General features: G+C 39.0%; 1 protein-coding gene across 2 annotated transcripts in view; it reads left to right on the forward strand.

Moving 5' to 3' along the window:
* The window catches only part of PIP4K2A (phosphatidylinositol-5-phosphate 4-kinase type 2 alpha), a 111,899-nt gene that overhangs the window by 27,199 nt on the left and 60,590 nt on the right, over positions 1–24,110 (forward strand). The window lies entirely within an intron of this gene.

A 24,110-nucleotide genomic window follows, 5' to 3' on the forward strand; every position in this document is an offset into this window, starting at 1 on the left:
GAGCACTATTTGTTGCTGAGGGTCATTGGAAGAAGGTCACAAGACAGCTGTATTGACTTGCAATCAGGGAAATTAATCCTCAGTGACCTTATTCCATTTTAAGAGATCATTAAAGATCTGTGACACTTCTGAAGAGACCCTTTGGTAGCTTTTGTTGCACAAATTTTTTTTCAGTTATTCCTGAATTAAGACTGTAACTGTCAGTTGCATGATTTATAGACATCAATAATGTTTTTGAAGTCTGTAGGAGGAAAAACTTACCCAGGAAATGGGATAGTTGATCTTGTCATCTTTTAAGAATGCACTGTGAAACAAAAGGCTCTCTGGAGTTAGCTGTACAGTAGCAACAGGAAAGGCAAGCTAGGTTTTCTTCACCCCCAAGTGCCAGCACATGTGGGAGTGGAGACTGAAACTGCTAAACCCTGACATCTTGACCTTCTCTCCTACCCATAGTTACAAGTCTTTTAGCTTAGTATGTCACTACCTCTTACCCTTTTCTTTGCTTCAACTGTTTGTCTATGTTAATTTGTTTTTCACATCTGTTCCCCTAGTGATCCCATTGAATGTAAATGCATCTAGCTTGGTTTTTTCTGTCTTGAAATTTGTACTCAAAATTACTTAATACTTAAAATTTAACAACTTGTAAAACACTTCAGGTAGGAGGGGGTTTTAATAAAATGTTTTAGGATTTTTCTTAGGCTTCTCCTAAGATCCATCTTTCATGGGGCTAAAAGGAATTTGAGGGGGCTTTTCAGGTACTCAAATGTATTTTGACTTCAGATTTTAGGTGTATCTCATAGAAGTAATCTGCAAGCTAGTTGGGCAGAATACTTCTGTACTGTAATATTTGCTGCATGGGGGCTCACAAATGATGTCAAGCTCATTGCTAACCAATCTGATTGTGCTTTAAAAAAATAGGGTCCCATAAGCTCCTTTAAATCCTTGGAACAGTGGAAAACTATCCTGTTCCTCCTCTCCATTTGCAAGTTTAAACAGCTCATGAAGAGTGGGTAGAGGAGAGGGGTGCTAGACCAGGTGGCAGGAGAAAGCAGGAACTTCTCTTTTTGGTACTGCATGGACTGTTATGTAGGAGCCGTAAAATGTGATGAGCCATACTTTTAAAATCCCTATGGAGTTTCAAGAATTTAGCACCTTCTGAAGTCTGAAATTAAACTGTTGCTAAAATGTGAAACCAGATGCTATTTTTAAAGTAAGGAAGTATCTACTTATTCTTTTTCCATGCATGAATGTGAGAGTGGAAGAGACGAATGGGGAACAAAATAAAGCCTTGTTGAGACATGGTTTGTTAGAAGAAGTAAGAGCTGTTTCTCTGGTTAGATAATCATATCTGGGCTAAGTTGAGCCAGTCATTCAGTAGCTGTCAGCCCTGAAAACTCTGCATTGAACTCCTGTGTTTGGCTTAATTCTGATAATTTGAAGGAAAAGCATTCTAGTGCAGTTACAATCAAGAAAAGGTGTCAGGAAATAATTTGTATGTACAGTCTTACCTGGTGGCTTCTCTGGAAGGAACACAAGCTTAATTTCGTTCTCTGGTACTGGATTGGGTAGAGTATACTTACTGGGCGGTGAATAAAGGGCAAGGGAGGAGGTACTGCAAGACCGCTGAGCAGAACTGACCTCAATGAGGAGCAAGTATTTTTAGACTCCAGAAATGTTTTGAGAAGCTTAAGAGAAGTATAAATGTGTTTGAGTCTAAGGAAGGAGAAAGCTGTGCTTGTGTTCTTCAAGACTTCTGTGCAAAATTGATCAGCATATGTTCTCGTGTATTAGTTATTGACTGCTGTGTGCTGGGGTGGAGGAGGGGCTGTGGAGACATGCTTCAAATTCAAAATATTTTATGTTGAAAATATCTATTGAAATTAATAAGAAATGTCAAGTTAGTCCTAGAGTAACAATACCAATAAATACTTAGAAAAAAACCTCTAAATTAATTTCCTGATAATAAAGCAAGTTAAGTTACTGTCTTCTGTTCCCCTTTGGGAACAGGCCCCCCATGAGAGGGACCGTCTGTAATTAAAAGTGAGGTTTAAGCCTGATGCTATGCCTACAAAAATTATCACTTTGAGATTTTGTTGAGGTAGGACTTTTCCCGTTAATGTTTTGCAGCCCAAATACAACAGTAATAGGTGTAAGTGACTCCCAAAATGAAAAACAACTATGCCTTGTTTAGAGAGAAAAACAACAAAAACCTACCAAAAAATAAGAAAACAAGAGTTTTGTAATGGCTTGGAACTTCTAATTCTTTAAGTCCTACTTCTTCAGCTGAAAGACAGGTGTAAGAACCAGGTGAGTGTTGGTTCCTTAAGGAGCTAATGTAAAGGTGAATCTCCTCTCTGAGAGCAGGCTCTGCCCTCCTGCCTCAACAGAAGGTGCCCATCCAGTTTTCCAGACAGATGAAGCATTCTGATGGTTTCTTTCAGTTTTGGAAGGTTGTATGAAATATATTTATGAAGCATCTAGGTAACAGTGCTGTCGCAAGCCGATGTGGGCACACAATCTTATATGGGGGGAGAGAAGATGGACCATTCCCCACAAGTGCTGTTTTCATAGCATGAGGATTTAAACATATGCAGTGACAAACTACATTAAAAGATCTAATCTATTTTATCCTACTTGTGGCTGCATCAGCAGCTGCCTAGCAGAACTGTTTGGCTGCTGGTTTAAAAACAGACAAGCAAGCAAACATACACTGCCTCCTTTCTGCTGCCCTTCACTTCCTCCTCCCCTCTTTTACAACAAACAGCCCCCAGTATCTGTATCTCTAAAGGGTGATTTAAAGAAATCTGAGTGTTTTCACATCAAGCTTGGGGACGTTTTTCTTCTTGCAGAGATCCTCTTCTCTAAAACTTAACTATAGCGAACGTTAGTAACTACTTCTGTTGTTTTGAGTACCTGACTTAATCTTGCTGCATGCAGGTAGCTATTGAAGCACAAGGAGAATGTGGCCAGAAGCTCAGGCCTTTTCTAGTGGAGAGACTGGGCTGCAAAAGATAAAATAGACTGAAAAAGGAGATGGGACAGTTTTTAAGTGAGTGTTTCTTTAAAACCTGGAAGAAAGTTTAAATTCTGTTTAAATTCCCTTCAGATTCCTGATACCTACAAAGCAGCAGTGTGCCTAGGTGGCATCCTGGCCTGCATCAGGAATAGTGTGGCCAGCAGAAGTAGGAAAGTGATTATCCCCCTGTACTGATTATCCCCCTGTACTCTGCACTGGTGAGGCCACACGTCAAGTACTGTGTCCAGGTCTGTGCTCCTCACTATAAGAAGGGCGTTGAGGTGCTGGAGCTTATCCAGAGGAGAGCTGCCAAGCTGGTGAAGGGTCTAGAGAAAAGTCATATGAGGAGCAGCTGAGAGAACTGGGGTTGTTTAGTCTGAAGAAAAGGAGTTGAGAGGAAGCCTCATTGCCCTCTACAACTACCTGAAATGAGGTTGTAGCGAGGTGGGAGTTGGCCTCTTCTCCCAAGTCGATAACAACAGGACCAGAGGAAATCACCTGAAGTTGCAGCAGGGGAGGTTTAGATTGGATATTAGAAAGAATTTCTCTACTGAAAGAATGGTCAGGCATTGGAACAGGCTGCCCAGGGAGGTGGTTGAGTCACCATCCTTGGAGGTATTCAAGAAATGTGTAGATGTGGCACTTGAGGGCATGTTCTAGCAGCTGAGATTGTGGGGGGTTTTGTGGGTTTTGTTTTTTGTGTGTGTGCTTATGGTTGGACTAGGTGATCTTAGAGGTCCTTTCCAACCATAATGATTCTGTGATTCAGTATCAGCTGGCTAGTTCCATCTGGAAAATGTGAAGAGGGCAACACTGTCAGTTCCCAGGTACATAAAAATAAGACCTAGGGAGAAAATTAAAACTCATTCAGAAGTTTTTAGCTTCAAGCCTTTATGAGTTCTACAAATGTGAGATAGACACTATATAAAAACAGGTGCCAACAGCGATCCTAGAAACTGAAGCTTTCCTATTCAGTAAGATGTAACTTAGCAGGATTTAGTAACTTCAAACCAATGTTGCTTTGCTTTAAAATTCAATAGTAACAGATTTTTATGTGTTCTTGGAGCGAGTAAGGATTTTATGTAGTAAATATACCTACTGATGAGTATTCTGTAGACTTCTGCAACAGTGGAAATGATTTTGTTGTCTTGAAAGTAGTACATACTTGTACTTTTTGAAGATAGTAATTCTTAATCTCTTGCAACTGTATCATTTTAGGTACTTATCAAGAGATGATTACACAAAACAGATGGTGGGGCTAAGTGCTCATGGTAATACAACAGGGAAAGAAAATGCAGCAAGCAATGGTTGTCAGTTTGTTATGGATTTGCATAGGATTTGTTTTGGCAGAAGGCGTGTGTTTGCCTGGTTGCTAGTGCTGCATGTGTCTGTCTAGCAACGGTTGCCATCAGCTTACAAGTGTAGTGGTAGAGTGCAAGCTTTTAATATTAAACATTCTTGAACACATGAATGGCTGCTTAACTTCATTTGGTATAGGAAGATGAAGAGCCTACATATGAAGAGCATACATATGGCTTATATATTCCTATTTCATATGTGTTCACCATTGTTCAATATAAATTCAGTGAGAACTGCATGGCACAGTAGTGATTCCTATGAGAACATGTGCCATGGCTTCCATATAGAACAAGCCATGTTTTGATTGAAGCATGGTAGAAAGCATTGTTACAGAATTAGATATCTAAGGCTTTATCTAGTTTCCAGTTAATAAGACTAACTGATCCTAATGGAGTTTTGATTCTCACTCTGCCCATTTGCTGATGGGGTTGGAAACACAAGGGACTCTATTTTCTTCCTGCCTCAATGTAAAAATGATTTCTGGCACTACCTCTTGTCCCAGATCTGGCTCCCCTGCCAAACAGATAATTAGCAGCTTTGTCCAGATCCATAGTTTGGACTCAAAAAGCAAGTGTGGCTTGGGTGTGTTTCCCTTATTTAAAGCAGAGATGTGAAGGCACATCCCCAGTGTGTATCCCCCTTGGCTGCCACCTGCCTTTGGATGGTGGGTTCTCTACTCCACCCTTTTCAGACCTAGTGCTCACTATATCTCTTCACTTAGGAAGATTTCTTGCAGTACTTCAGGGGGTGAAGTGTCTGCTTGAGGAACAGCAACAACAACAAATGAAAGAGCAGATTTTGCCTACAGTTTTAAGAGTAATAATTTTTGAAGAAGACAGATGCCTCTTTAGAAGGAGATGCCAATGATCTACTGCCTTCACTTCAGTTAGTTACTTAAGCAAGCAGTCATCCCTTACACAATACTAAGTGTAGTAATTTTAAAAAGCTGTGGAGTTGTGGAGTTTAACAGAAACATTAAAATCAATACAAATGCAGTATGAATAGAAATGTGGGTGATAAGGACCATAGAAAACTGCAAAATAAAGGGTTAAAAAAATGGTCTGTGTTGATAACCAAGGACACTATTCCTGGCTGTAAATTGTGAGGAATGTATTGTTTATGTCAAAAGCAAAAGGCTAAAATGAAGGCCCTGAAGAATGGCTGCCAGAAAATGCTGCATCCTGGCAGCAGGAAACAGTGATGAAACTGTAGCACACCCTGTGTGCTCCCCTTGTTCCTCTTAGCTGGGGAGAAAAAGCAAATAATGGGCATGCAACCGGATCTAATGCTTATGGAACTGGAAGTTAAATTGATTTTGAGACAAATGATGACCCAGTATCAATTAGGGACTTGTAAATACCTGTCTAAAATTAAGGTTTTATCACCAGTTGGGAACCCTTAAAATTTCAGGAGTCCAAGATAAGCATGTTTCCCTCTGTGGTAAAGCTACAGTGGACCCAACATCTTGGGATTATGTGGGAGTGAGTGACTAAAATTTGAGAGTGTGAAAATGCAAAATTAACTTCCCCCCCCCCTTTTAATCTAATACTTCCTGTAAAATCTTGTCCTGAGCTGTATGGTACTAATTTCTCTACAGAAGCTTTCTGGAAGATGTTGAATACACAACTTGCTTCTGTTTTATTGTAATTGACAGCTGAAGTTGTCAGGGAAACTTAAGTGTGTTAAAAATGGGTGAGGAGCCTCACACCTTTGTGAAGGGAAAAACAGGATCACGGATCTTTACTTACAAAATCCAGCTTTGTGCAAGCAGGGATGTAGTTATAGAGCAGGATATCTAAGAATTCTGTGGGCTTTATTAAACAAAAAGGAAAATATCTTACATTTTGGGTTCCTTGTCATGCTGATAGTGCTTACTGCTGGGGAGTATGTTTCCTGTGGGAGAGGCTAAGATTTCTTCTGGGAGTTGTTACAATACTCATACTGATAACACATTGTAAGTATTCGTAACCCTCATCCTTCATGTTACATCTTCCCTGCCATCCTCACCCAGGGATGGGCTATTCTAATGCTCCTGGTGAATCTTGTTGAACTTTCAAAATTTGTCTTAGCAGCACTTACGATGATGAGCGGATGGTAAGACTGAGGTTAAGAGCCTTGACGTTGTTGCCTGAGTATGTTAGTTCTGAAATATCTCTGGAGGACAATTTGCAGTAAAACATTTGAGGGCTCTTGCGTCTTCTCTAAGTGGTATCCTTCTGCCCTTGTGGTTGCAGCATTACACAAGTCTACTGAAAGCAACAATGAATGCCAAGTGGTATAATAAAGCTGCCACATGAAGCTGCCACATCAAAATGTAAAATAATTAAAGCGGGTACAGGAACTTGCAAAACCTTCAACTGCCAAAAAAAAGATATGCTCTCATTTGTGGGGGAGAGAGGAGGGGTGGTTCCTGAGGGACCAGTGAGCAAATAGCAACTGTGGACCTGCATTTCCAAGACACTATATGGCCAAATAGAAGAAAATGAAGAACAGAAAGCTATTTCTTCCTAGAAAATAACCTTAAGTCGAATCTACTGAAGCATTAAACAAAATACAATACTTCTGTGGAACCAAAAATGCTTATATTCCTCTAGCAGGATTAGAGGTATGTAGAGATGATTTATGAATTCTGAGAAGAATTTGCAGCAAAGCCATTTGAGGGCTCTTGCATCTTCTCCAAGTGTTACGCTTCTGCAGTTATTAAAAAATATTGATAAGCATATCTACTTCTTATTTGGTTGTCATCATCATGACTTGAGAAAGGAGAAGAAAAAGTAATTCCAAGTTATCTTACAAAACCACTGGACATTGTTCTGTACAGCTCTGGGGAAGCTGACTCGGAAAACCTCACTTTCCATTTCATCGTATTAATAAAGCATTTTTATTAAAAAACCTGAAAGACCACAGGGCTGCTTTCGTAAACTGCCTACAACAGGCTCAAGACTTGCTGGCTTTGGTGAAAGAGGATTCACACTCAAGGGTTATTCAGTCCAGATGTTTGGTCTACAGGTGCAGCTGGACTTCTGCTAACCACTGCAGGTCAGGTCAGTGTGCTGCTGCATGAACCCAAGTTTAGTCACTTTATCTAGGGGGAAGGAACTGGTGCAGACTGGTTAGTGGTGGTGGGGTTTGTTATCTTAAATTCCCCAAAACTACACATTTTAATCCAGATACATTAGAACCTAAAAAGCAGAAGGTTTCAGTCATTTTGGCACTGCTTGTTGACCAGGTGTTTCTGAATAGGAATTGTACATGGTAATGCCGGCATCATATTATGGTATATTTTCTCAGCTGAGTCTTACTGCAAAATTCTTGTCCATGCAAAGTAGTTTTTATGACAGCATCTGACTCCAAGTTTGGAATGTGGGTTTTGTTGTGTTCTTTTTTCCCGTAAGTAGAAAAGGGTCAGGCTGTACCGTGGTTCTATTTAGGAGTGCAATCACTTTGCACTGCAATTTACCATCATGGACTGGAGATTACAGTTCTGTGCGGTTGCTCTTAAAGCATTTTAATCTAAATTCATTACTGACTATTTATATTGCATGTTTTTTTAGCCATTAAATGGAAGTTGATCTTTACATTCTTTTTACAGTGGACAATTTGGATTAAAATATCGCAAGAGTTTTAAACATCATAAATAACATCTGTAACAACTTTATTGTACCTGCTTTTTAAAATGTTTTTTTCAAGTATTGAATCACATCCTTCTGTGACAGGAGAATTGGAAGAAATCTACAGAACAGCACTCTGTAAATTAAAAATTTAATTTAAAAATTAAATTAAACTCTGTAAATTTATCATGTAAATTAGCCTAGATTCTACAGTTGCTTTTGTAGAAACTGGACAAGCTTGACTGTTCATGCAGCCTCAGAGCACTGTGTGTGACAGTTAATGACACCATGTTCTTCCCGAGACGGGAATGACTAGTACAGATCCAGCTACAATGAAAAAACATCCTTGTGTAAGGAAGCTATTGAAGCTTTTCATTAAAGAGTTCAAACTGACAATAATTTCCATTGAAATCTCATTTTAAACCCTAAATATTGAGGCCACAGATGAAACAATAGCGAGTCAGCTGTACCATAACCTTTACTCAATAAGTTAATTGATTTTTAGAGTATAGTGATTTGTTCATGAGTTTGTGGCAACTTAAAAACATAGGGAATACAAAATTGAGAGTTAAATAGCTTGTAGAGACTTGACATGTAATGGAAGTGGAATGGAACACCAGCTTGCTTAGAGAGTCAATGTTGTCCTTGAAGAGAATGTTTCTGTATGAAATAGTGCAAGTTGCTGCAGCAGGAATGGGTACTGCTGTGACAGAGTGCATGGGAATGCAGTCAAAGATTTTAGATTGGGGCAACAGGTGATCACATCACCTCCCCCCCTCCCAGTCTGCCCCTTCAGCAACCTCCTCGAAGAAGAGAACAAGCTGTTGCCAGATGAGAAACTTACTGCCCAGACTTTACCTAAATAGTCTTTACACACGTGACATACCCCAGTGAGTAGGTCAGTTTGCAGTCCTTGCTCACACTAAGAATGGATGGAATTTGTGCTCTATGTCCTACATATCTACTATAATGAAAAAAAAGGATGTTAATAATTGTTCTGATACCTGGCTGTGGCTGCTTCTGAATTATGTGTATGATAAGGTTTTCTCGTCCTTTTTAAGCATCACAGAAGTAGAGATTGCTGAGCAACAAACACCTGAGAAAAAGTTGCTGCATAGCAGTCTGTGCTTGAAAAAGCATGCATTTCCCATTTTTACTGTTTCCTTAGGGGTTAAAAATGCTAATTGACCCAATGGCATATCACAGTAATGATGTTATCTCTGCTGATTTCTTCTTCTTCCTTAGGAAGTTTTATCAGTGAAGAGTTTAAAAGTTTTTCTTCTACAGTTCAGTCTGTTAATATTATGGCTTGAAGTTTGCTGCTATATTAATGTATTTGTACCAGAAAAAGCATAGCTAATGGGTCTTGTTCCTTCTATGTACTTTTCTCTTCTTCCTTCCTTTTCCTCCTTATGCACCATATGTCTCCTGCTAGATAATAAAGTGTGGGATGCAGTAAGGGAAAGAGAAGTTTGTTGACTGTGCTTCGCCTCCCTTTTTCTCCTCTGCATTATTTATCCACTTGTGTGGCCTCAATCCCTCCCTTCCTTTTCTTAACACTTCTGGTTGTTTTGCTTCTGTATGTGTGTAATAGATGTTATTTTATATTGTCTTGAAATATTGAAATGTTACTTACTAACTTCAGAGTTCTGTGAGCCCAAATGAGTTGGATTTTATCAGCAATGCAATAACTGTGTTGAAGGAGTAAAGGGAGTTTAGAGCTTCTAAATGGAAACATGTCCCAAGGATCCATTTAGTCCATTCTTCTAGAAAATAATGTGTGAAGAAAGAGGATGTAAATTAAAAGGGTACTGTGCCCATTACCGGCAGTAGATGTTGCAGGAGTGAATTTGCTTTCCTGAGAAGGGCATTGCTCAGTAGTGGTGGATTGTGTCCTAGCAGGAGCTGTTTCGTTGCTTGAGAGTTGAATCTTTGTACCTGCACCTGATTATTCCTCCATAAGGTTTTCCCTTCTTTATATTCTATGAAACATTTGAGATAACATGGAGTTAGAATTCACTGCAGGTAGACCACAGGAGTTTCAAGTCTCTTGGTGTCTTGTCACTTATTGCTACTCTTCCATATGCTTGTCTGTAAAAAGGTGTTTTCTTTATATGATACAAATAACTGGTACAGACTCCTTTAGTCATCTGGTTGCAGAGCATAAGCAGAGCCTCCAAGGACAAATGGAACACTGGAGCATATGAATGCTGCTGTTACCTGCTAACGATTAGTAAAGTTTTAAAGACAATCAGGCAAGGCTTCTTAAAATGGTAATGTTCTGCATTTTTTCCATAGAAGTGTTTGAAAATGTGATTGAGCATCAAAGCACCAGAGCACACAAAATACACCTCTGTTTTTATGGGTTGAGGGATGGGACAAAAATAGCAAATTCAGTAGTGTCAATGAAAAAATCCTACACAAGCACAGTCATCTTTCTAAGAAATATCAAGCCACTCCTGTTGCTTACCCAGGAGTTCTTTAAAAGACATGTTGATGTGGTGCTTAGGGACAAGGTTTAGTGGTGAACTTAGCAGTTTTAGGTTAGCAGTTAGACTGGCTCATCTTAAAGGTCTTTTCCAACCAACATGACTCAGTGATTATCTTTCTTTTTAAATTAATGTGCATCCTTCTCAGAGAAGCATCTACAGCTGATCTGACAAGAAGCGGTTAGCAATTAAATGGATCCTTTGATTTCTACTGTGCTGTCAGCTGATGGCAGTTGGTGTGAGACAGAACAGGGATTCCTGTGGTGTTGTGTGATTGCTACAGCCCCAGATCGTACTGAAGGGAAAGTAAATGCCCCTTGTGTTCTGGCATCATGCATAGCTGATCAGAGCAGCATCATCTGCTTCTGTTTGACAACGTTCATCTCCAATGCTTTAAAAAAAAAAGTCACTGCATCTTCCTAAGGTCATTTCTGGATATTGTCATTGTCCCTGTCATGATTCACTTTGTTGCTGTACCAGGACTAGCTGCAAGAGAGTGAAGAGGCAAGTGGTGGCACTCCTGGCTGTTCCAAAAAAATTACAGCAGCTCCAGCGCTCGATGGCATGGGAGTTCATCTCCCGAAACTGCCCTCATCCAGCAGCCTCGCATAAGCTGCTGCATTTTCCTTGTCATCAATACCATAGGAGGAATAGCAGTCACATCTGTGGTAATCTTAACAATTTGGAAAATGGTGCTTTTTCCCCTAAGAGAAAAAAAGATTGCTCAAACTCTAAATAGCCCACAACTTGCTCTGATGGTGAGACTGGCAGCTCACTGCTGCCGGGCTGTGTTGCGTTTGCTGGGAACTCACCCCCAGGGTAGCAGAACCAGGGTGAGCTCTGGAAAGCCTTGGGTACCCAACCACAGCAGTGGTGCAGCTTTAGGAAGGAATAAAGGAATTTCCTCCATGTGGAAGAAATTGTTGCTGTAATGAGCAGGCAATCTCTTCTGATGTGCCTTATCAACCAAAAATTGTGTGAAGGTGTTTCAGAAGCTATATTAATTTTATTTAACAGGTATTTGGTAAGGCAGGATGAAAACCAGGTCTGTAATGTTTTGTTGTTTTTCTTCCTCTGTATTTCATAAGCTCTTCTTAAATATGACTGTATTAAAAGCTATAAAATACAAGTTTTCTAGATCTTATGTTTCCTGTTTATCAGGCAATGGTTTGAGAGAGAGTGTATTGAGTGAAGCTTAGTCAGCCTCTACAGTCCTCCACTGCATCTGCTCTAGTCCCTATCTGCAGGCAAGGACACAGGAAGAATATTTTCTGATTTTTTTTATTATTCATATTTTTAGATTTATCTTTGCTACTTTGAAATCTTTGGAATAATTAGTAAATCTTGACATTTGTTCCTTTTTAAGAAAAGGTCTTTAAACCTTTAGTTGACTCATTACAGATGTTTTGCTGCAGCACTCTATAGAAACCCAGGGTAGGGATGCATAAAAGTTAGGCGTTGGCACAGTGTGTGTCAATATACTCGTGTAGGCTTGCACAACAGCAGATGAAATGTTGGCCCAAAATTCATGTTTGTTTGTTTGTTTTCACTGATCTCCCAAAAATGGTGTATTATTGGTATACAAACCAAAACTCTATTGAAAAGACAGAGAAAGACTGAATGAAGTGAGAATAAAAAGACTTGTTAGAAAAATCCAGTCTTGTGTCTATATGCAGTGATAAATATTTATTGTGAGAACAAAACTGTTGTGTAGTTTCAAGTTCTTGAGTTGTGGGGTTTTTTTGTTGTTTTTTTTAATGTGCTAAAATAATGACATTTCAGTAGATTAAGGCAGATTCTCCACTCTGTTTTCATCCTAATTCTTTTTGCTTTGGGATTACCTCAGCAGTGGAAGAGAGCATCCAGCCCAAAGACTCCACCTTGCTTGGTTAGGGATTTCTAGCAGTCTGGGACACTGGCGCATTTGCTTTTGAGTTGGTGTGTTTGTAACTCGGACTGATCTCTTGGACTGCTAGTAGTTGCTACTAGTCTAACCAAAGGAGCAAAGCCTACTTTTGTGCTTACCAGAAGTGAAGGCTTTATAGCTCCTGGGGTGGGTTTTGTGGCCTGGGAGGGCCTCTAAGTGGGCAGCATTTCACTGCTGCACGTGTGTGGGCTAATTAAATATATGCCTGTGTGAGCTCCTATTGGAACTGTCTAGACCTAAGTAAAATTTCAGGTCTGATAAGGCTGAAGTTACTTCCATGTGTGTTCTCAGCTTTGCAGCTTGTTCCCCAAGTACTGCTGGAGTAAACCTGAAAAACTTGTCCTTGTGTTTTTATAACTTGTTGAAGACCTGCTTGGGATAGATTTATAGGAGCTGACCCAGCTGGGAGGCTTTTAACACATTTTACATTTCCAAGTTGGGGAGGTACTTTTAAATGCGTTTTTTAACTTACAGGAAGATCAGTATTGTAATGAAAGATAGGATTTTTTATGAGACTTCCTGATTTTATTTATTTTCCAGGGAAACAGGGATAGTTTACTAATCAAGAGTCTGCAGTTCTTTACTGTTTGGTGTTACACTGCCTTAAAACACCAAACTTCCCTATCAGGCACTGAGACATAACTGTTTAACAGAATGTGATATTCCTAGTACTAATAATGCATTATAGTTATACTGTAGGTACGATAATGGAGGTTACTACATGATCGTAACAACCAGGACATGTGGTGGTTCATAACAATTTTTATTTTACCTGTTTTCAAATAAATATCACTTGCCTAAAGAGGTAAACAAAAAAATTTGAATATAGCCCACAAAGAGCACAGAGTGCCCTGCTAAGCAAGCTATAGAGTGTTTTGGAGCAGATATTTATTTTTGTTTGGGTTTAGGTGTGGGTCTTTTGCTGTGTTTCTCTGGTTAACCAGAGATATCCCAGAATAATCAGATACTAGAACCTATTGCTAGCATTATTTTCCAAGTGAAACTGTCTGGATAGGATTAGAATAATTAGTTTTATGCATTCAGTGTTTCAAAACCTAAAAGTAAACCTCAGCAAGCTTCCAGAGTTTTAGAAAATTGTGACTTGTTTATTTGTATCTGTGGTCTGACAAATCAGACTCTCACAGTCCTGTCCATTGGTCTGCCGAGAACATTCCCTTTAATTTGAGGCAAGACATTGCTTGGTTAGATCCAGCTGATGACTTGGCACCAGAAATAAATGAATGAAAAGCGTCGATTTGGACTTACCCCAGGATTACTGCAGGGGTATGGAATGGACTGGTCAGGGTGAAATACTGTACCACAGTATAATTTTCTGCCTAATTCACTGCTTGTGGTCATCCTGTGTATCCCTTCATCCCACTCTCTCATGCTGGCTTCAGTGCTGATGTGGCACAGTGGTGAGGCTTTTCAGCCTGTTAAATCACTGGGAGGATAAGGAAAAGCCACGCTAGTTGTCCCTGTGGCTCAGCAAGAACAAAGCACCTGCTGGGAGCTGGCTGGGGAGAGACAGGAAGGAAGGGGAGAAACACAGAGGGGAGATGTACCAGGTCAGCCTAGGCCGTTTGCAACTCCCCACCTTAGTCAGTACAGGACCAAAAAATTGCCTTGATACTAGGCACAGTAAACAACTTGTATGGGAAGTGGTTTTCAGGAAAAAAGGAAAGGCCATTTTGAGGACCCTTTGCCTTTTCTTCTTAGCTGAGGCATTAGGTTTTTTGTTGTTCAGCTTAAGGAAGCAGTTAGATGTAGTCCAGAAAGCAGCTGACTTAGCGCTTCCTTGCAGTAACAATATTTGGGTCAGAAAAGATTGGAACAAGAATAATGCCATTTTCTGTTGAATTTGCAGTGCTTTACTTCTAATGTAGAATTGCCATCTTACCTGTATTATTGGTCAGTCTCCTTTCATTTCCTTTCCAAATTGGTGTGTATGAATGGCCAGGTAAGCTTCTTCTGTTGGTTTACTTATTTAGAAACTTGTACAACTACAAAGATAGTTGAGCAGATGATGTGCCCAGAACAAACTGTAACTCCAAAAATAGATGTTGGAGGTTGAGCATCATGCTGATACCTTTGGTTTTGTTTTGCCTGGATTTTTTTGGCTTTCTTCCTTCCTATTGCTGAGTTTCTCCTTCATTTAGTTTCTTTCTACAGTTACTGGCTTTTCTTCCTGTTAGCCTGTCTATATCAGCGGGAATTTCCATTAAGTTACTGTAGTACAAGTGCTGCAGCCTGGGCCTTATGCTGTTAGATATGGGAAAGACAAACACCAAGAGTCTGGTTCACCTTTTTTATTTCAGTGGGTTTATGAGGCAACTCCATAGACATCAGTGCAGGTATTTTTGGTCCATAACCTTTGGGATGAAAGGACCATCAAGCCTGTGAACCTCAGCAGAAGTGTGTAACACAGTGAGGGTGCATCCTGTCTGGTATCAGGAGACACCGGTCTGCTACATTTTGGTTGAGACACTCAAGGGTATAGTTTTGTCAAACTCAGGAACACTAAAGTTGTCTTCAGCACTGCTGCAGACCTGAGCTCCTAGCTTCAGACTCCAAAGGCACCTTTACTTGAAATGTCTTTTGAAATACCTGTCCTATGTTTCATATACTATTAGTTTGTCTTGCAACTCAATATTGATGTCTGCATTAGTTCTATTGTGCAAAAAAGCAGTTCGTTTTTTTTCCTTACTAGATAAAGCCATTGTTTTGTTCTTTCTTTTTTAAAGGCTCTGGCCTGTTACCTTGAATCCAACATCTTGTAGCATTTCAGAGAGAGGGGAAGGCTACCCACAAAAAAACGTGCTGTTACACAAGTTTAATCTCTTCTACTTTCTTTGGTTACTGGTGATTCAGCAGAAAGCCAAGAGATTAATTTGGAAGAGAACCTGAAAAAGACACCATTGAGATGAGGGCCTCTTCCTGAATGTCAAAAAGTCTGCGAGGAGTCTTTCTTCTGGCTGTAGAATTTTGCACACATTTCGTAGTAGTTGCTTGCTCATCTCGATTGTGTCCACAACTACATCTTTATATGTCATACCCAGTCCAGGCCTTCCTTTAGAGTATAGATTGGGATGGAGTGGGAGAAGGAATTTAGTGTTTAGACTTAAATCCTGCTTTGCCTAGAGACAGAGATCTTTACTAGAGCTGTAAGATTGGGAGGTGGGTGACCATGATTTGAAAGCAGAACTTCTTCCTGGGATTGCTCTGGTCTTGTCAAAGAGCACAACCAGCCTGTAATCAGCTAATTATTTACCTTCCACTTAGAAACTATCTTAGTGACTTTATTATTGCATACTTCCTTTTCTGTTAATATACATTTCTGCTTCTGGAGCTGAGTGTGTTTTGATTTTTGCAGAAGAAAGCTGTCATTATTTTTGGCCCAAGCCTGCTTTCCAGGTTGCTGTTCATCACCATGTTGCTAAATGGCTCCTCACAAATGTGGCAGCAGGTTATTGCCTCTGTGCCCTTAGGATACACGTGTTGCTTTTTGTAAGAGTTGATCTAAGTCCTGTCAAATCCTTCCTAAAGGTATAGTTAAGCTCCTTCAGTTTGTTAACCATTTCTCATGGGTAATGTTCCTGCTACAAATACTTTCATCCAGACAGTGGCAGATAAGAAAAGTATGGTTTCTCCCTGAATGCCAGCACTTTTCATTTTTTGTAACTCTGGTTCCCTAACTAATGAACAGGAAAATCTCACTAAATCAAACTTGATGTGATTTAAAATATCTGGGAGCCTTTCTAAAATTACACTGAAAGTAGGCATGGGTTAGTGCATGAAATATAAAAGATTTTGTATGGAAATTATGTATGCTAATAATTATATCCTTATCAAAGAATCAGACTTGCTCCACATGAAGTGCAAAGTCTTCTGGGATGGTTAAGACTTCAGAAATGAATGAATACTTTTTGGTGATATAAATGTGTTTTAAAGTTTCTCTTTCCAGTCTAGTATAATTTTGGATAATAATTTTTTCCCTTTTCCCCACCTGTATTTTTATTTAAAAACTGGATAACTATCTGTGACTGGTTGTAAAACACAATTTTAAAACATCAGAAAAACATACAGGAAACATAGTGCACTGATTTAAAAGAGATCAAATGTCAACTTACTGTGTAAATGACTAGTAATTCAGATGTAAGTTTGGGGCCAGGAAAATATCTTTTGTCAATAACACTGCGTATTTCATGTCAAAGTGTGTTGACAGATACATGCTTATGTAGAAAAGTCACATCAAAATAAGTTCAATAAACCAAAACTGAAGCTTTGTATTTTTTCTCTTCCTTCCTTTCTCTTCCCCCTCCTCAGCCTGCAGCAAGCAGTACTACTAGCTCAAAGTGCTTGCACTTCACAGGCCTACTGCTTGTTTATGTGGTTTGGGGTTTTCTCCACACACCTTTGCATGTGCTCTTTGCTGTTTGCTCATGTGACTATCTGTATTTATATTCTCTGCAGGGCAGAATGTATTTCGCATTAGAGTCAACAATCTTTATCCTCGGTCTCCAAAAATTGTTCGTACTGCATAATAGTTCCCAGTAAGTAAGTGCTTTGCAAATATTTGATTAGCAGAGTAGTGAAGGAATGGTAAGTGAAATCCACTCTGCCTCTAGAGTAGCAGATATCTAGAGCCATGCTAGTTACCTGCAGCTCCACTTGGAATAACACAGAGAAAGAGCTGCTTTAAGGGCATATCTTATGGCTTGTTTTAAACACTTGACCATGTCAAGATCAGTCCAGACTCAATTTGTTGTTGACCTGATCTCCATCATGATAAGTGCAGCTGAGCCTTGTTCCTCAATCTGTTATTTTCATAGTCAGTTGAGTTCTGCTCTGTGTGAGTGTTGCTGCTTTAGTAATAGTTGCAAAAACAATTTAGAATTTGCCTTAAATCTTAAGACAGTCTAAAGTTAAATCCTTCAGATGATGTAATATTTGTCTGGGGAAGACAAAGTTTTGCCGAACAAGGAGGGAGGAAATAAAATAGAGGGAGAAATTACTTGAGTGTTTGCCATATTTAAAAAAAAATGGGAGTTCCTAAAGGCTGATTTTGGTTAGTGTGAACTAAGAAGAGAGGGAGGTGAGGAGGCCAGTGACAAATTGGTATGAGCACTTCAGGTGCTTCTCAATCAAAGGGTAACTGAACTAGTAACAGACTCCAGCAGGTGGGATCTTGGATTTTATTTGTGCTTGTGAGTGGGAACTGTTTGATAGCAACTGAAACAGCAACCGGTCCTAAAGGTAAGTAGCTGCTTGTGAAGAGTCTTCTGGTTGTTTTGGAGGTGACATGTTTCTTTCTTAGTGAAAACACACAAGTAAACTGCCTTGGAAGTGACTCCACCTCAGCTAGTGAATTCCACATTTGCTTTTGGTTTTGCTGCTTATGAGGAGACATTAATGTAAGCAGGGTATTTCAGCATACTGTTCAAAAGCAGTTTGTTGCCAAATTCAGTCTGCTATTAGTAGGAAGAAAGCAAATCTGTAACTTGTGGTAAGGTAAAAAGCAAGTTATATAAATTTCTTTGTTGAAACAATTTACTTAATGTTTTGAATATTATTTTCCTTTTTATTTAAGCAAATGCTTTCAATATACTTTTAAAGTGTTAACAGTGAAGTAGATGTTTTAAGGATAAATTACATTTGTAATTTCCCTGGCTCCTATAAAACAATACAGTTTTTTGTGAACTCAAACATTTTTCCTCTAAGCACTCTTATCTCAAAGAATCTACTACAACAAAAATTAAAATGCCCAATTTTATAAAGGTGGGATAGATTACGTTAAAAAGCCACATAAGCATTTCAACAATTTTACTGCAAATGCATTTCTTCTTTCTGAGTGGAGCATTAAGTCCTTCTCATGGTCTGGACTTCTCACTTCCTCCAGAGCATTCATTAAACCAGAGTTCAAATGTCTGGTGTGCTGAGATGGTCTCAGGAGCTAAAAGAGAGATTACTGCAGTGATGTTACTTTTAGCAAATCGTTGCTTTTTTCGAAAACAACAAAAAACACTCACACCTGGTGACAGTTTGTGGGTTAGAGATTCTGAAAGGGAAATTGGACAACTGTGGTTTTAAGATAATTATAACACTCTTTCCAGCATTTGCTCTATCAGAAGTTTCTTTAAATATCAAAATTTTCTGAAGTTAAATTTGTTCCTGTTTTATATCAGTGGCTTTTCGATATTTTCCTTAGGCTGTAAGACCTGTGTATTTTATAGGAAAACAAGATTGTTGGTTTACAAGGTACCACTAGTCAACAGTTAATTCATCCCTTAATGCTAAGTTACTACCAGAAGTATTTACCTAATATCTATTGTGGATTTTTATTTTTACTGTAACTGACAGTTTTCATGGAAAAGGGATCTCAGTGGCAATTAACACTACTTCAGTTTGAAAATTTTGACCTAAATAAATCTACACTGTTAAGGTTTGCCTTTGTATTCAAGCCTCAGTCAGAAACACCCTCTAGCTAGCTCTTGGAAGTATAGACTTCCTCCAATTGAACAGAAGTCAGTGGGAGCTGCTTTTGTTGGGCACTCCTCAAAACCAGACAAGATATATTCTAACATGTGCACCCAAAAAATCCATGGAAGCTTGGGTGCTGAAGACACAGGTGCACCAACCATGCTTCTGATGGCAACTGATTTCTGATAAGCGTAGCTGGTAGACTGGAGCCACTATGTGTTTTCAGTTTGCTTTGAAACCATACTCCTTTCAAAACATCTTGTGCCAATGTCTCCAGACCACATGAGATGAAATAAGCTAAAATGGCAAAAGTGCCAATTTTTGCTGGCATAAATTAGGCCTACTTTGTGGCTTACTGGTGACACTTTTCAATTGTGGATCTCTAACACAATTACAACCTGGATAAAACTAATAATTACCAAAGGGTAAACCAAAGTGAAATATTAGGGCAATACAGCATTCTGTATATCTTATTTTCATGTGTACTAAAATCTCAAAAGAAGTCACTGAAATGTCTTTCTGGGTGGTACTAGTTCTTCATTCCACCTTACTGTTGAGGAAATTCGTCTGCTCTCCTTGTAGGTTTCATCTAAGCTAGTCATATTCAGTTCTCCTTGACATGTTTGATTTCATTAATGAGTCCCTGAGAAACAAAACCTCTGCTTCTGCAGAGGAAGTAACCTCAGTTCTTTGTGTGTACCTATACATTGGTCTCTCTAGAGTTAGTGCCGTGACATCTACACTGCAAGTGATGTTCAGGGTCCCTTGTCTTGGGGGAAGTGCAGGGGCTTTTCTCTCCTAGGTGGTGTACAAACATGGAGCAAAATGTTAGTTCTTGCTTTTGGGTCTTTCGGTCCTGGGTCTGCTAGGCATATTCGGCTGCTATGGTTAGAGTGATTACAGTACAACAGCATCTGTTCATCCATCATTCAGTGTTTTAACAGAGATTAATATGAGGCTATTTTTAGCACTGGAAGATAGATGGCATGTTATTTTAGAATGTGTGTTTATTTAGTTTTTTCTTTGATGGTATCTGTGATAGTATTAGAGGTCACTTGAACCAGCCAGGGCCATATGAGTCATCTTTAACCCATCGAGTTTACACATTGTGGTCTAAAACATTTCTTTTTAACTTTTTTTTTTCCTGGAGTGTGACAAAACCAACATATTCCTCACCTTGTGCCAAGTGCAGCTCTCCTGAAAAGTGGCTTTAGTTGATCTGTCTTGCCTTCTGGGCTTGTCTCCTACTAGATGGTAGGAGGGAGGCAGTACAGAAAGCCTGAAGACAAGAAGACATTATTGCACTGCTGGCAGCCTTCCTGTGTTTGAAGCCTACAAAGAATCTTCCGTCAAAGGAAGAAAAACAGAGATGAGCATTGGAAATACAATCCTTATGACCAAAAGTGCAGCAGAGCTTTTAGTTTCACTACTGTTTGAATTCAAATTTTGGAGTTTGTGATAAAGAGCTTTTTGATGACCTGAAGGTCATACGTTATGGGAGCTATGAGCCTATGCAGAGATAGCGTGCACTTCAGAATTTATTAATTGCTTCAAACTTTCAAGTTCTACAAACCCAGTCTTAAGTTTTTCTTTTTGTACTTAGGGTCACTGGAATATATTGATTTTTTTCTTATATCTGGGTGTCCAAGATAGGATACCTCTGGTTTGTATTTGATAAATAATGCAGACTTGGTTTGAGTTTCCTAGGATGTTGAGACATAAATTTAACTTGGAAAAATGTGTAAATATTAAAAACTTGTCATACAGATGGATTAGAGAATGACAATATTTTAAGACTTAAATAGAAATATAACTGCTTTTCTTTCCAAGGATGTATACTTTTTCAGTCTTTCTGAGGCTTAGTCGTGGCAATTTTTAGCCAAGCATTTGGGATTATTTAGTCCTCTTCAGTACTTCTTAGCAGTTGTACATGTTCTTGCTGTGAATAGATAAAATTCTGTTTACTTGGAAGTTAGGGAGTTCTTATCCATTGAAATTCCAAAAGGTAGCATGAGATAAAAACATGTCAAACAAGGCTCTCCTTAAGTGAACCTGTACAGTTGATGCAGAAGACTATAGTGAATTTTAAAGCAGAAGATTAAATGAAGTTTAAATTGACAAGCAACTGATTTTTGTTAATATATAACTGATTTCAATTCTGGTTTGCATTTGTATTTAATGAAGTGAATAATATCTTTCTAAGTAGGAAGGTACTCCCTATGCCCATCTCTGAAGAGTTATGACAGTGAGCTGGCAGGCAAGTTTGTTTTTTAACGAAGAGACCTTTTTAAAGTAACTTTTGTCCAGCTCTGTCTGATAAATTGCAAAGCAACGCACTAAACTGGCATTCTATTTCCTAAGTTAAATAAAACAACCTTAAATATCCTGGATCCACAAAGTGGAAAATAAGTTAATCAAAGCAATTTTTATACTGGACTTTGTAATATGTTTTTAAACAAGGGAAGCATTATCTGAAGACCATAATCAGTTCAACTCTTGACCATGCCTTAAGATTTCAAAACTAGATCTCATCTTCCATAACATTTTTTAATTAGGGGACCAGAAAAGGAAAACAAGCCTTTTTGCTTTTTTGACTCTCAATTGGTTTCCTCAGCTCTGAATGACCTATCTGTTCAACTCTGCTAGCTGAATGAGCAAAAATTAAGAAAGTATTCTGCCTGTACCTGAAAAACAAGTTGGTTACCCAAAGCTGATTTTGCAGTTCAGCAAACTGAGTTTTTTTAAGTACTTAAATGTTGGTAGCAAAAATACATGTCAGAATTGGTTTGTGTGCAGGAAGTCATTAGCGCAAGTTACTCTTATTTCTTATTTTACAGTACATTTTATAAGGTGTTAAAGTTAAAACTTCATTGAAATTTCAAAAATAAGTGTTCAGATTAATCTTTATTCACCCGGTAATAAGCAAATATAAGACTGCAGGCAGCACTTCCAACTTGAGGGGTTTTAGTCCAAAGGTGTTAAGCTAAGGAATTGCAGAAAGAAGCATCTCTCTGCTGCCTTCGCTCTCCTGCATCCTTGTATTGAGTGGGTTTGGCAAAATGATCCAAAGTTAACAAAAATACTTTTTAGCAGGTTTGGGTTGGGTTTTAGCTTTGGTTTCTCACATGACTGACCATGCACCTGGATCATAGAATCATAGAATCCTAGGGGTTGGAAGGGACCTCGAAAGATCATCTAGTCCAACCCCCCTGCCAGAGCAGGGTCACCTAGAGTACATCACACAGGAAGGCATCCAGGCGGGTTTTGAATGTCTCCAGGATAGCTCAGGAGAGGAAAAATGATGGTGCAAAAGCAGGGAAAAACAGGAGGGATGTTGGCAATGCTGACTTGTTTGAAGCATGAGGCTGTATATGCTTTTCCTGAAAACCCCTGTGGCTCACTGAACCTGTTTTTCTCTTAAGTCCTTTCTTGTAACTAGGTAGAGGTGTCTCTTCTAGATTTCCTGGAAAAAAAGAAATAAATTATATTAGCTACTTTTAGTCCATCGTAACTCTTGTATCTTTCCTCATGGTGGAAAAGCAGGAAAAAAACTAAGCATGTTCCTTAACTTGCTGCATGTGCATTTCCCTCCGACTCCTCGTGGCTTGGATGGCCACCACTTTACCCTTCCGCCACTCCACCTTTCTGCCACTGAAAAAAGTTAATTAACAGTAGACATTAATGGCTGTCCTGTGTTCAGGAAGTCCAATCGTTAGTGCAGGATACTGCTATTTCTTATTTTATGACGCATTTTACAAGGAGCAGCCTTTGGTCTCACTCTCCTTGAGAAAAATAGGGATAACTTTCTCCGTGAGTTCCTCTTTTTTAAAAAGTGTATTTTATTTTTTTTCCAGTTTGTTAGGTTTATATTAAAATTGAAACAAAGGGCAGTGTTTCCTTTTTAATGTTGTTTTTCAGAAAATATTTCTTAGTAAGCCTGAAAATGGAAAAAGGAATATGTGTGCACAGAGGAATGTGGAGGGCATAAGGGAGCACATTCCAAATGGCCTGTGCTGGTGCTGTGATGCAAAGCAGCTGCGGGTCGGCTTAACTGGCCCTCGTGCTGCACAGGCAGCCTGCTTATGCCTCTGGTCCCAGGAAATACTGCTTGGTTTGATAGTACGTGGCTTCAGATCTTCAAAAATGCTATATTTTGCTTGCTATGGGTGCGTTATTCAGAACTTTTAATTATTTTTTTAATTTGCATTGGAGAATTTCTCGGATTAGCACTAAGGGTTGAAAATGCATGCTGGTAGCTCAGGGCTTTTTTTCATGAATACATTTTTTATGTGTGTGAGTGTGTAAAAGACGTGTATCTGTATATGAAATTCTTGCTACATGGATAAATTAAATTGTTAGATGATTTTTATTTTAATTTTTGAGTATGGAAATAATAAAAAAGCTACATTTTCTTTCTCATACTTTTTATCAGCAATACATGACCTGAATCAAATGTCAGTGATGACAGGGAGTTTCTGTGGGCTGGTTCTGCTCTCTGAGTCCTGGAAATGGAATTCTGGAGTCCAAGAGAGGAAATCAGTGGCAGCTGATCAAATACTGGCATCAACTACCTAATCATGGGAAAATGCTTTTTTACTGGATTTGGAAAAATGTTACCATGGATAGTGCAGTAGAAACTCCTACAGAATATTTCTTTACAGTTTTTGTCTTTATCTTCACAGTAAAAGTGATGTTTTGTTGTCACCATGTTTACTGAATAACAAAGTTTGGTAATTTCTGTTTGATCTCCCTTCAGAGAGGCACCGTGATACAAGTGCATGTTCAGATTAAGGGCACTAAAACCGCCAGGGTTGCTTTTTATTTATGGCCAATGACAAATATAAATATAAAGCGGATTTATGTCCTCTTGCCTATTGAACCTGTCCTGTTATCCACCTAAGCTTATGAAATCCTCCCGTAACAAAAGTCTGACCTGTAAACTGAGGAAAAATTTCATGCAATTTTATTACATTGCTTTTAACTAATTATATTTTTTTTTGCATCAACAGATAAAAAAGGTGTTCACCTTGAGTTGTATAATCATTTCAACTCCCAATTTAATTGGACTAAGAGGGTGATGGGACTTGGGAGTGGAGGAGCTGCTGGCGACTTGGCTGCTCTCCCCTCACACCCCTGTTCTTCTGGTAGACCACGAAGGCTTTCTGGGGTTATGAAATACCAGGCAGTAATTTAAGTACTTGACCTGCAGCAAAATGATCATGGCAGTT

This window comes from Apus apus, chromosome 2, assembly GCF_020740795.1.
Source record: "Apus apus isolate bApuApu2 chromosome 2, bApuApu2.pri.cur, whole genome shotgun sequence".
Classification (NCBI taxonomy): domain Eukaryota; kingdom Metazoa; phylum Chordata; class Aves; order Apodiformes; family Apodidae; genus Apus; species Apus apus.